Genomic DNA, 14787 nt, shown 5'->3' with positions numbered 1-14787 from the left:
ACTGGGCCGTGCTGTAGCCCGAGCAGCTGCAACGCTTCTCCAATCATCTATGTCAGCGCACTCCCACTACTCAGATTTTTGTCATTAATAATTCGATAATTATTGCGATTCTTGCAAAATTATATTTTACTTTTCTTTTAAGCTTAACCCAATCTACATTCACATTTTGGATTGGCAGCTAATTACCGAACATTCTGTACAGAAATTTTATAGCAATTTTGTCTTATATTAAATCATGTAATATGTTTGAGTTGTATCTCTTATGAGGGCTTTAAATTATATTTATATTCATCATATTTAATCAAGTTAGTAGTTACTTATATCAGTTAATTTATAGAAAAACAGAAACACTTATAACTTTTTTTCTTATTGTCCGAACGAAATAGATTATATAAATATGAAAACATTATATTTATATAAAATCATATACAGGATGTCCCATTTTAATATCCCACCCCAAATAACTCTTCAGTAATGAAGTTTCAAGGAAAATGATCTGAATAAAAGTTGTAGGGATTTAAGTGAGCTACCTTATGATGACTTTGACCTTGAGCTCTATTTTCAAAGTCATTTGAAGGTCAACTTGTTTTTCAAATAGAAACCCCTATTTTTGACCTCGTATTCTGAAAGAGCGCAAAATTTTACGTTCAGATATGTATCTTTATGGGGGGTCGAAATGAAATGTAGAGGTTATTTGAAGGTCAAATATGTTATTGGTACGAAGTAGCTGGTAGATCGTGATTTTTATGAAATATAATCCGAATAAAAGTTATTGGGATCAAAGAGGGCCATAAGCTGGTGACCTTTATTTTGACCTTGACCTCCATTTTCAAGATCATTTAAAGGTCAACTCGTATTTTTTAAATAGTCACCCCTATTTTTTATCCCGGATTCTGAAGAGCGTGTTTAGGTTGTTGAGCATTCAGGTTGTTGTCAAGGCAAGGTTGAGGGTCATTCAAAGGACAAATAATGATTTGACCTGGAGAGCAGCTGGAGTGCAGTAACAGAATACGTTGCCAATGTTCACTTGATTGAATAAAATATTAGGTAACTATTGCCTGCATAGCAGGCTGGATTTTCAGACCCCATGTGATCCAGCTACTGAAGGCAAGATCGTAATGATCCAGCCACTGAAGGCAAGATCGTAATGATCCAGTCACTGAAGGCAAGATTTATGTCATTCGGTCAATGGATGCAAGATGGAGGTCGCTTCTGGGATTGGATCCTCACTTATGTGTGAATGGAAAACTAATGGTTTAAATGTTCAAATTGAAAACCTCCCCTCTTGACAATATGCCATGCGTTGATAAAAATCAGAAACAGATCTTCTTATTATATCTTGGTCCATCGAGGTACACTCTCGGATAATACGACCTCGGAGTTCATATAAATTATTTAGCTTTATTTCATAGATTCTACTCTTCAGATAACCCCACATGAAATAGTCAAGAAGTGATAGATCTGCGGACCAAGGAGGCCATTCGATTTCACCTTTTCTAATCCATCGACAATGAAACTGATTATTAAGAAAGTCACGAACAATTATGGCAACCTCCTATCTGACTCTCCTCATTTGTAACTGATTTAGGCCGTCCAGATCTCTGACGATCTTTTACTCCACCAGTAGTTTTATATCGCTGCACAGTTCGAATGACTGTAAATCTAGAAATTAACGGCTGACTATTATCTCGGAACGTTTGATTAAATATTGTTCGAGTTTGCGAGTAAGAACGTTGAAGGTCACCCTAACCTCGCATCATTAACCCTTCATTGCGCTGCTTTGCATATCTGCAAAGCAGAGTTTGAACTGGATTTTCTCTGCTGTCAGTCAGAGTTTAACATTGCCGATTGCTTATTTGCTTATTTGAATAGACGCGGCTCTAAGCGGGAAAAAAGAATTGGCCACCAGTCTACGCTAGTTTTGCAGATATGCAAAGTGACAAAAAAAATTATTTTTCAAAAAAATATAAGTGAAATATTTAAAAAAAAATTTTTCCTGTATTCTTTGACCAATCCTGCACATGAAAATAATTATTAACTATTATTAATTATTGAACTAGGTAACACTAGCACCAGAAGCCCATAGGAGAAGTGATAGAATCGGCAGCTCAGTTGATTACACGATCTAAAAGCTTGAATATTTTTTGCGGGATTATCTGAACAGTACAGTCTATGAGACAAGTCCGAATAATTCTGATGAATTTAGAAATTACATTAAAAACGATTTTTTTCGACGATGTTCTAATTTTGGAAGCTACTTAGACCTTGGATCATTATGATCTTGCCTTCAGTAGCTGGATCACATGGGGTCTGAAAATCCAGCCTGCTATGCAGGCAATAGTTACCTAATATTTTATTCAATCAAGTGAACATTGGCAACGTATTCTGTTACTGCACTCCAGCTGCTCTCCAGGTCAAATCATTATTTGTCCTTTGAATGACCCTCAACCTTGCCTTGACAACAACCTGAATGCTCAACAACCTAAACACGCTCTTCAAAATCCGGGATAAAAAATAGGGGTGACTATTTAAAAAATACGAGTTGACCTTTAAATGACCTTGAAAATGGAGGTCAAGGTCAAAATAAAGGTCACCAGCTTATGGCCCTCTTTGATCCCAATAACTTTTATTCGGGTTATATTTCATAAAAATCACGATCTACCAGCTACTTCGTACCAATAACATATTTGACCTTCAAATAACCTCTACATTTCATTTCGACCCCCCATAAAGATACATATCTGAACGTAAAATTTTGCGCTCTTTCAGAATACGAGGTCAAAAATAGGGGTTTCTATTTGAAAAACAAGTTGACCTTCAAATGACTTTGAAAATAGAGCTCAAGGTCAAAGTCATCATAAGGTAGCTCACTTAAATCCCTACAACTTTTATTCAGATCATTTTCCTTGAAACTTCAATACTTCAAGAGTTATTAGAGTGGTCGTTACGTTCGGGATTCACTGTATACGGGTGTTTCAGATTACCCGGGTCTCCCGATTTTTTCGTTAATGCGATATTTTAGAGAAAAATATTTCAGACAAAAATTGTAGGGCTTCAAAGGATCTAGTTACTGACGCTATGAATTTGACCTTGACATAACCTTGGAAAGTGCAGTCAAGATCAACATAAAAATCTTAAATGGATACCCCAATTTTTTATTACATCATCTTTTTCTAGCAATTAATTTGAACTACTTTTGTTTGAAACATTTTTTATTTACCTAATATTTTTTTAGATATTTAAAGAAAACTTGGTAACTTTTTTAATATTTAACTTACGATATCTCGCTAACTATTTGTCAAAAGAAAAAGCAGTACTAGACCTTTTTGCTCTATTTAGTCTCAAGAATATATTGTTCCAATAGCGCCCTGAATTTGGTTAATTTTATGATTTCGAAATTTCTAAAAATCAGCAAGTTAACAAAAGTCAAGGTGCTATTGTAAAATTATATTCTTCAGACTAAATAGAGCAAAAAGGTCTAGTACCGCTTTTTCTTTTGACAACTAGTTAGCGAAATATCGTAAGTTAAATATTGAAAAAGTTATCAAGTTTTCCTTCAATATCTAGAAAAATATTAGGCAAATGAAAAAATATTTTAGACAAAAGTTGTTCAAATTAATTGGTGGAAAAAGACGGTATAATAAAAAGTCGCGGTTTCCGTTTTAGATTTTTATGTTGATCTTGACTGGATTTTTCAAGGTTATCCCAAGGTCAAATTCATAGCGTTAGTAAATAGATCCTTTGAAACCCTGCAACTTTTATCTAAAATATTTTTCTCTAAAATGTCACGTTAACGAAAAAATCGGGTGACCCGGGTGGTCTGAAACACCCGATATATATAATAAATCACACATTCTGTCTTGTCAAATATTTATTTATATATATATATACATCTTTCTCTTTTTAAATGCAAAATTGCAATCAAAATATCGCAATATATAGGTTAAGAACTATTCAAAATCCAATGTACATCGCGTTCATCTCGCTCAGCTGATTAAGTGCAAGGCTTGCTGCGGATTTGCTGCCAATTTGCTCTCGTGTCTTGTGTACAAGCATTGCTCACTGTTTGGCGCCTATTTGCTGCAAAGTTATGCGTTGCAAAACTTGTGCGGTTTTTATTGCAAATTGTCCGGCACCAAGCCTTGATGCATATTTAGTGGCAATTTGCCAACAGAATTTAATAACATGGAGTTTGCAGCAAATTTGTTGCCTGTTTGTCATCAACACTTGATATCAATTGGCGGAATTTGTTCGCTCAGGTTTGGCTATCTAGGTATATAAAAAATAATAAGAATAAACGTTTTAATTATTTATTATAAAATTCAGACATTGCCGTACATTTTTCTTTATATATTGCCTCGAACATAGGACACGAGTAAAGTCGATCTCTCTTTTTTTACCCCTTCGTAAGAAAAGTTTCTATTGTTATAACCGATATTTGTTTGCGCACATCCGTACTATGATTTTAAGAAACCGTTAGGGCTACGTGGACCTTTTTCTCAGTTAATATTCTTTCGAATATTGAGCTGTAAGGAAGTCACCGTTATAGTGTGTGTGGTCATATATGCTAACAATAAATATGGAATCAAATGTAGATCCATCATTAATAGAACACATTCAAGTGTTAGCAGAATCTGATATATCAAAAGAAGATTTAACTGACAATATCGCATATTTTCGAGATAAATATTTTGTATATTTTTGTAAACATTAGAGGTACATAAAAGATATGACTTGCCAATAATAAATTTTTTCACAGATACGTTATTATACAATTTAATTTGATTTATGCCGATCCACTCATAAAATTCACAAATTATTGTAAAGAAGTCGCTAGAAAATTATTTGAAACTTTTATTAAAATGTTGCGTAAATATATGTTGAGCGAAGAAATCGAATATTTTTTACCAAAAAGAAAGAAGAAAACGTCGAACGAGAAGCACAGGAAGAAGCTACATCAACATGTGAAAATAAATACGTACCACCTGCTAAAATACTATTCGTGAGAAAGTGCCCTTTGACATGAAATTAAAAATTATTACGACTGTAAACGAACATCCGCAGTGGAACTTAAAATATTTGCAAAAACGATTTAAATTATATTTGCGGCATAACAGCGAACTTGCACGATTCAGAAATGATGTTTTAACAGGTGGTACATTTCAAAATAAAATGGATATCATAAAAAAAACGTTTATATATTAGGTGTGTGAATTAATTCGGTCCATCTAGCGGTCAATTGCTGTACTATGTAATTTTCTAACCTCTAATGCCTGCACAAGGCTTTATTTTTTAGTTTTGACATCTGGCAATAATATTCAGTTGATAAACGTTTGGGTTTATAACAATAACATCGTGTTTATCTTATTCGAAAATGTCGAAATTCGAGCCAAAAAAGCATCATTTCCGGGAAGTTCTCATTTTCTATTTTTATTTGAAGAAATAAATTTCGCTGAAGCTCATCGAATGCTAGTAGAAGCTTATAGTAAAAGTACTCCCACCGATAAATCATGCAGAGAGTGGTTTCGACGTTTCAAAAGTGATGATTTCAGTGTCGATGACAAACCTCGTCCAGGCCAGCCGAAGAAGTTCGAGGACGAAGATTTGCAGGCGCTAATCGATGAAGATCCGTATCAATCGCAACATAAGCTCGCGCAATTGTTGAATGTTGATTGATCAACAATTTCTGTGCGTTTGGCAGCCATGGGAAAGATTTACCCATGGCAAAGAAGGAAGATGGATGCCATCTGAACTGAAAGAAAGAGATATCGAGAGGCGAAAAGCCATGTCTGAAATTTTGCTTGCCAGGCAAAAAAGAAAAGGTTTTTTGCATCGTATTGTAACTGGAGACGAGAAGTGGATATATTTCGATAATGCCAAACGAAAGAAATCCATTAGCGACCCAAGAAAACCATCCACATCGATACTAAAGCAGAATATTCACGGTAAGAAAGTAATGCTCTGTATATGGTGGGACCAGAAGGGTGTAGTGTATCATGAACTATTAAAAGAGAGCCAAACCATCACTGCTGAATTTTACCAAAAATAATTGATCCGTTTAAACAACGCATTGAAGAATAAGCGGCCGGAATATGCAAAAGAGACATGACAAAGTGATTTCAGCACGATAACGCTCGGCCACATGTTGGAAAGATTGTGAAGGCGACCTTGGAAGTATTTGGCTGGGACGTTTTATCTCACTCGCCATATTCACCAGACATTACTCCATTTGATTATCACTTGTTCAGATCGATGGCACACGAGCTTTCGGACCAGCACTTCAACAATTATGAAGAAATAGAGAAATGGATCAATGAATGGATCGCTTCGAAGGACGAGTCGTTTTTCCGTCACGGAATGGAACAACTGCCAGACAGATGAGAAAAATAATAGCAAGCGATGGTAAATACTTTGATTAGTGTACTTTTTCATGTTTTTTCATACTGAAGTATTTTTTTGGAAGAAAAAAACGGACTGAATTAATTCACACATCTAATATGATTGATTTACCGAAGTATGGATTGTAAGCAATTGGTTATAAGGCGGCAGTTGCAGCAGTGGGCTATGTCTGCTGCAGCTCAATTTCGAAAAGAAAAAGAATCCGAAGATCAAGATGAGTGCGCTTTTCGCTTTGTTGCGTCTACAACATAGTAAACAGATTTTTTAACAAATTATAGAATATCAAATAGTTGCGTCATACGATATTTATTTCAAAAAGAAATAACATCTCCAGAAGAAGTAATGCAGTCTGCCATAAAATTTCAAAATTTAATAAAAGTTTCGAAGGATTACAATCTTGATTTTATAATAAATATGGATCAAACAGGTTTCGAATATCAAGTTAATGTTACAAGAACATACAGGATGTCCCGGGAGGAAAGGTCAATATTTCATGCGGATATAGAATGAGGTAATATAAGGTAAAAATGTTATATAAATATGGTATCGTTTATTACAGGTTTCCGAGATACAGTTATGTTAAATTACACGTCCAAATTTAAAGTTGGCGCGTCATTGGGATTTCATTCTTCACTGTAAGGGCAAGAGCACAGGCTTTTGCATAACACATAATACATAACGTATATGAGAATAAACCAATTAGTTTTCTTCATTTCCCTCTTCAAGATAGAAATGAAGAACTTTGATTGGTTGATTCTCTTATGCGTTATGTATTATGCGTTATGCAGAAGTCTGTGCTCTGGCCCTAATGGAGCGCTGCAGGCTGTATATCAGTTGGAAAGGTTAGCGAAACACACCTGATGATCTGTCCTGCTGTTTGTGACACACTGCAAACATGCCGCACGTATTTTCTAATGTAGAGTACGCAGATATGGTTTATATTTATGGGTATTGTAATGGCAGTGCTCCCGCAGCCGTTGAAGAATGTCATCGCCGTTTTCCAATGCGCCACATTCCAGACCGAAGAGTATTCTCCAAAACGTCGTTACAGAGAATGGTACACTTCCCAGTGCTCACATCACATCTGAACGTAGAGTTGAGAGAAATGTTGAGGAAGAAGAAAATGTACTTCAAATGGTACAAAGGAGCCCTACGACTAGTACAAGAAGGGTCTCTGCACGTACTGGTGTTCCTCGGACACGTGTCTGACGGATACTGCATGACCAACATCTGTACCTATTTCATCCGCAACGAGTACAAAATCTCCATGAAGGAGATGGAGCCACATGTCTACAGTTTTGCCAGTAGCTACAGAATTATCGTGAATTGATTCCCGTCATACTTTTCAGTGACGAGGCAACATTTACACGTAATGGCATAATACACGTAACACCCATCGTTGGTCGCAAGATAACCCTAACGCCATTGTTGTACAGAATTTCCAAGTTCGTTTCTCCGTCAACGTATGGTGTGGCATGATTAATGAAATGCTGATTAGTCCCGTTATTTTACAAAATCGTATGACAGAGCAGAGTTACCTCGACTTTTTACAAAATACGCTTCCACAACAACTAGAAGATATTTCCCTGGCACGAAGAACAATGTATTTTCAATACGACGGAGCACCTCCTCATAATACACATCTTGTGAGAGAACACTGAAATGCAGTGTTTCCACATCTCTGGATCAGTCGCGGTGGAACAGTGCAGTGGCCATCAAGATCACCCGATCTAACTCCCATGGATTTCTGCTTATGGGGTTGGCTAAAGTGCGAGGTGTATAAAACTAAAGTGAATACACGGGATGAACTTATTGCACGTGTAATAGCCGCTGTTGACCAAATTAGGAGCTGTGAAGATGTCCTCCGGCGCGCAACCCGCCACGTTCTCACAAGATGTGACAAATATATGGAAGTACGCGGCGAAATATTCGAAAATTTGTTATGATATATGTATTACAATATAATTGCAGTAAACTTCAACTCATATTAGACAATTCCGACATGTAATTTAATATAGCTATATCTCGGAAACCAGTAATAAACGACACCATGTTTATATAACATTTTTGCCTTATATTACATCATTCTATACCCTCACGAAATATTGACCTTTCCTCCCGGGACACCATGTATATACATAGACAAGAAAAGAAAATCAAGCTCTATATAGGAGATTTAAATAAAATAACACACCCTTACACTGCTCAATATTCGATGACGCTATCAGGAAAATTATTAAATAAAGTTTTTATATGTTTACAAGAACCAAGTGACATATTTGGAATACGCGTTCAAAAAGAAGTTGACGAACTTTTAAAATTATGCAAAAATGTGTGTTGTTTGCTCAAAATTAGGAAAACTGACATCATATTTATATGAACAATATTTTAAAACAATTATAAAACCTTATGTAAGCAACAATCTATTTTTTATGATCGTCGATTCTTGAGGAGGTCAGAAAAACATACATATGTATCATGAAAATTTTATTGGTGGAAACAATAAAACAACATATAATTTACAAATTATTCCTCCAAAATGTACTCCAGTATGTCAACCTTATGATGTCTATTTTTATAGACAAGTCAAAATTATTATTAAATATATACAAAACTGTCCAAATATCCTTATTAGTAGAGATAAAGTAGAATTAAATACACGATTCGATGACATAATGATACAATCGTTAACACATTATTTATTATGCGCTCCATCATTTAGAAGTATGTTATTTTTTGCTTGGCATACATCAAAGTTAATATTACATGAACGCGACATATTTTCAAATGTTAGTCAATTATGTTTTCCTTCAAACATACATAATGTAAAATGTTTTTGCAAAACAAATAATTCTTTTATGAAATGTTCGTGATGTGTTACTTCTTCGTGTTGTACATGCTTTTATGTGAATTTTCATCCACAATATTGTACGGCAATGTCTGCATTTTATAATAAATAATTAAAACGTTAATTCTTGTTATTTTTTATATAATAAAATACATATTATTGTATGTGTGCATTATATTTTTGTTCTATAAAAAATAATAAAATTATAGAAATATTATAAAATATAGTAATACGTAATATTATAAAAAAAAAAGTTGGCACTGCGAGAACTCGACCACTCCTCGGACGTAGACGACAAAATATTAGCGCGCGCCTTAGCTTCCGCAGCTATCACGCTTCACGCTTATTGATTCCAAGTTACTACACTTAATATATAGCTGTTTTTTTAATTGCAAATTTCTCGCAAACAAAGGCTCATGCGCGCAAACTCTTTTAGGGTTTTTATAACCCTCCCATTCGAATAAAATATGACTCATCCAATTATCGATTTTACATGTCTTATCATCTCCTTGTGAATATACAATGAGCGAAATTTCTATAGATCTATACTTATTTATCATTATACAGTCTGTTTGGTAAGAGAGTGAACGGCGAAACTTTTTTTTGGAAACCGTTAGAAAGGAGATTTGAATGCAAGTAAATAGCGGGACTTTTGTCCTAAGATGCTTTATATATAGGGTGTATAAAATATCCCGGGACCCATAAATATCTCAGAGGGATTACGTTTTAGAAAAAAATATTAAATATGAATGTTGTAGAGTTTCAAGAGGTTTATTAGTCTTTTCAGTTTGATCTTGAGTGACATTGCCAAGGTCAGATCTGCCAAGTTCAATTTAATTTTTTTAAATGGTAACCTCTATTTTTTATTAAATCCCCTTTTTCTACCAATTAATTTTAACAACTTTTGCCTGAAACATTTTTTTATTTACCTAATTTTTTTTTGAGATATTTAAGGAATACTTGGTAACTTTTTCAATATTTAACTTACGATATCTCGCTATCTATTTGTCGGAAGAAAAAATAGTACTAGATTTTTTTACTCTATTTCGTCTCAGAAATATATTGTTACAATAATGCCTTACCTTTTGTTAACTTATCGACATTTGGACATTTCAAAATCATCAAATTAACAAAAGTCAGGGCGTTATAGTAACAATATATTTTTGAGACCAAATAGAGTAAAAAATCTAGTACTATTGGATATTAAACTTAATTTTAAAGGATTTTTTTACGAAAATGAATATTTATTTCAGAACAAAATAATAAGTACATTTTATTCAAAATATTATCCATCGTTAGCTACAACTTTTTCCCATCTTTCTAGTAAAAGGCGGCTTCCTCGGTGGAAGACTCGTCTTTTGTGGTTATCCATGAATCGAGCCATTTTTTTATATCTTCTAAAGAACTGAAATGCTGGGCAGAAAGATGATTCTGCATGGATCGAAACAAGTGGAAATCAGAAGGAGCAATGTCTAGTGAATACGGCAAATGGGATAGAATATCCCATCCGAGCAGCTCTAGCGTCTCCTTCACCGGTTTAGCGACATGTGGCCGAGCGTTGTCATGCTGGAAAATTACTTTGTCGTGTCTTTTGGCATATTCTGGTCGTTTTTCTTTCAATTTTCGGTTCAGCTACTAGTTGTTGTCGATAACGGTCCCCAGTAATGGTTTCGCCAGGTTTTAGCAGCTCATAATAGACCACACCCTTCTGATCCTACCAAATACAGAGCATTACCTTCGAACGATGGATAAGTAGAAAATCTTCACTTTTGAATCGTCTAAACCAGTATTCACAAGTTGAGATCGATAGAGCATAATCCCCATAAGCTTCGGACAGTAAACGAAGACTTTCAGCTGCCGATTTTTTCAAATGAAAACAAAAAAGTAAGTGCTTTCTGCAAATTGCGTTTCGTTGGCACAAAACTCGACATATTGAATGCACTAAAAAAATATGTTATTTACACTTCGACCAAATGAAGTATATGATTCTTAAAGCCTAATGACAGGGCTTTCATATGAAGTTGGGTATATTCAGTATGGGCCGATGCCATTAGGTGCTTATTGTGCCATCTCTTGTAAATCCTTTAAAATTAAGTTTGATACCCAATATTTTTCTTCCAACAAATAGTTAGCGAGATATCGTAAGCTAAATATTGAAAAAGTTATGAAGTTTTCCTTAAATATCTCAAAAAATATTAAGCAAATAAAAAATGTTCCAGACAAAAGTTGTTCAAATTAATTGGTAAAAAAAGATGATATAATAAAAAATGGGGATTTCCGTTTAAGGAAAGTAATGATCAGTGAATATCTCGAAAGTGGCGGTATCTGTAAACAAAATGATATAGCTGTTTTATATCTCCTTTGAAACCATATAACTTTTGTCTGAAAAGTTTCTTAGTATCTTTCATATTTTTGCTTGGCTCATTTAAAATGGGACACCTTATATATATCTTCTAGCAAGAAAGTCATGTCGTTCTTTTCTATGTAAATGAAAAGCGATTTTTCCATACAAAGCCAAAACTTTATTCTGTAATATATCGTCCGCTTAATTTAATGATTTTTTTGCCTTCTGTTTGGTAGCTTTATGATTCTGGACTCATATAGAACTTCTGGTCCTTATTAATGAAAAACTGATTCAAGTATCGTTTGATAGTCTCATTAGAATCGAATTTATTTCTCTTCAAGGAATTTTGCAAGGATTAAAATAAATGGTAATCTGATGCAAAGTCAGGCGAATATGATGGATATGGTAACACATATCACCCAAGCTGCAACAATTTCTGGCAGGTGATCAACGATGTATGTGGTCTAGCGTTGACATAGTGAAAGGCAACACCTTTACGATTCACCAGTTCTGGATGCTTCTGCTTGATTGCTTCGTATAGTTTGTCCAATTTACGACAGTACAATTCCGAATCAATCGTTTGATTACGTTTAAGCAGTTTAAAAGATACAATACCCTTGTAATCTTACCAGATTACAGATAACAAAATCTCCCTTTGATGAATGTCTGCTTTAGAAGTGCTTTGTAATAGCTCATCACGTTTGCTCCATGATTTTTTTTATTCCACATTGTCGTAAACAATCCATTTTTTATTGCTAGTTAATATTCGTTTAAAAAACGGATCATTTTGCTCACGTTTCAAAAAAGAACTGCTGGTATTGATGCATCTGGTGAAATGAATTTCTTTGAACTGGTGTGGAATCTAAATATCGAATTTATTGACGTATTCAAGTTGTTTAAAATAGTTTTCGTATGTGATACGTTTAGCTTCTTAGCTCCCGTGTCATATAATGGCGATTGGATTCAAGCAATGCTTTTATTTTGTCGTCATCGATTTCAATTGGCCGGCTTGACCGTGATGCATCTTTCATAGAAAAATCTCCTGAACAAAAGCGAGCAAACCAACGCTGACACTGGCGTTCTGTTAAAAATTTCTCACCATATGCAGCACATAATTTTTGACGGGCTTGTACAGCATTCTTTCCTTTTTGGAAGTAAAGAAGTGAAATATGCGGAAATGCTCGTTTCGACTTTTTATTTCTAACTCAATGCCAAACAAACAATTCTTTACCGAATGACGCATTCTTTTTTTTAAAGAAAGCTTGAAATATTAGCTGGCAAGTGATATAAAAGTTGTAGGATCCGGAACGAAGTTAATTGCGTTTAATGACAAGCAAAGCCATCTATCCGTGAAAAACGACATGACTTTGTTGCCAACTTAATATTTAAAAAAAGTATTTTACCCTCTAAGCTTGTATATAAAAAACACACATAATACATATCTCTTATTTTAAATCTCTTATTTAAAGTTTAAATTTCAACATATTATAAGCTCGTCAAAATTGAAAGGAGACACTATTGTGAGTTTTCTTATTAGTTCATACATGTGAATTTCTTGTTGTAATTTTTTCGCAATAATTATTCTATTGAATTTGTTAATATGCTAGTTGTGCATAAAAGATTCGTAAAACGTATTTCTCGGCAATAAGCGAAAATTAATTACCGCTACTACATTTTGTACAGATCACACCGCATTAGATATATTCAAAAAATTTAACGATTTAGGAAATTCAAAACGGTTCTTTTTATTCTTTTTATATTTTCTGTTTGTTTTTCTCTATAATTCCTTTTTGTGGAAAATGTTAATATTCGAAGAATAAGATAGATGGTCTTTTTCTTTTATCCGTTCCTCATTCTTTTCCCTCTTTTCAGTAAGCGTGAAACAGACGTAAGGACAATCGTCGGATTTTGATGCACGAGGGACGGAGTTGAGTGTGCTACTACGCACTCTTAGCCTCTAATAGTATAGAGAGGGAGAAAAAGAAAGAGAGAGAAAGAGAGGGAGAGAGAGAAAAAGTGCGCACATTTATTTTCAGCATGACCTCGCGCCATCTGTCGTAATGCGTTGGTCGTGGTTACTTTATGTAATGCGTATAAATCCAAGGATATTGCGAGCACTTTCGCACAGTAAGAGCAAGAGACGGCGATCTCCGTAAAGAGCCTCCATTTCCGTCGATTTCTAACTCCGTTTTCACAGCTACAATTTCTTAACGCAGCCACTGAACACCATACGATCAATCACACATGCGAAATTCTATACTGCTATATCACTACTATTTTGTGTTGCGTAATATATATTATAGAGATAAATAAATATATATATTCATATGATCTCACATAGAAAATTATATTGTCTTTTGCATAGAAGATGGAAGTTTAAAATATATGCATGAACGCATGGGAATAATCTATTCGCGTTAATCTCTCAATATTATAATACACACACACATAATACATATAATAACATCAATGTAATATGAACGTAATTACTGTTATATATATTAAACACACTTAAAAACAATGTGATATAAAATATATGATACAAATATAATAAAACAAATGTTCGGCGGCTCGCGTTTATGTGTTTATAGTTCTGAATTATTTTTATACCTGTAATATTTTATATTGTTTTATTAATAAAAATGCGTTCAAAAGATGTAAATAAATGTTTACCATTTACATAGCAATATAGCAGTCAAACGCTCGTACACGTTATTGAGCATTTTGCTTATAGTATCACATTCATTTATAAATCTTAATGTCCGTGTAATAATTTAAATATAAAACAATATATAAAACAATATATAAATAGATGGATTCAGAATGAAAAATGCTACCTTTCCTCCATATAATGAATTTGATAAATTAATAATTAAGCCTGACATGGTTATTTTGTTAATGGTTAATTGTTAAAAATAGTTTTTATCTTAATCAAGCCTATTCTATTTTTCATACAAAATCGTACAATTTTTCGTACAATTTTTGTTTAAAAAGTTTTTTCCTATCTGCAATAATTATCGAGATAGCATAAAGTAAGCAAAAATAGCAAAATAAAGATAGCAAAAAAGGATGAAACTTTGAGGGGCAGTTCCATTTATTCTGAGCCATTACTGATAAAAGAAATATGGGTCCCTTATTTTTAGCTATTCTACAAGCATGCCAAGTATGCCAAGTATGCCAAGAGAGAGGAAATGAT

General features: G+C 34.0%; 1 protein-coding gene across 3 annotated transcripts in view; it reads left to right on the top strand.

Moving 5' to 3' along the window:
• Positions 1–14787, top strand: part of DAT (Sodium-dependent dopamine transporter) — a 95154-nt gene that overhangs the window by 40312 nt on the left and 40055 nt on the right. The window lies entirely within an intron of this gene.

Source organism: Harpegnathos saltator, unplaced genomic scaffold (assembly GCF_003227715.2).
Source record: "Harpegnathos saltator strain DR-91 unplaced genomic scaffold, Hsal_v8.6 scaffold538, whole genome shotgun sequence".
NCBI lineage: Eukaryota > Metazoa > Arthropoda > Insecta > Hymenoptera > Formicidae > Harpegnathos > Harpegnathos saltator.
This window is presented reverse-complemented; position numbering and strand designations above follow the sequence as displayed.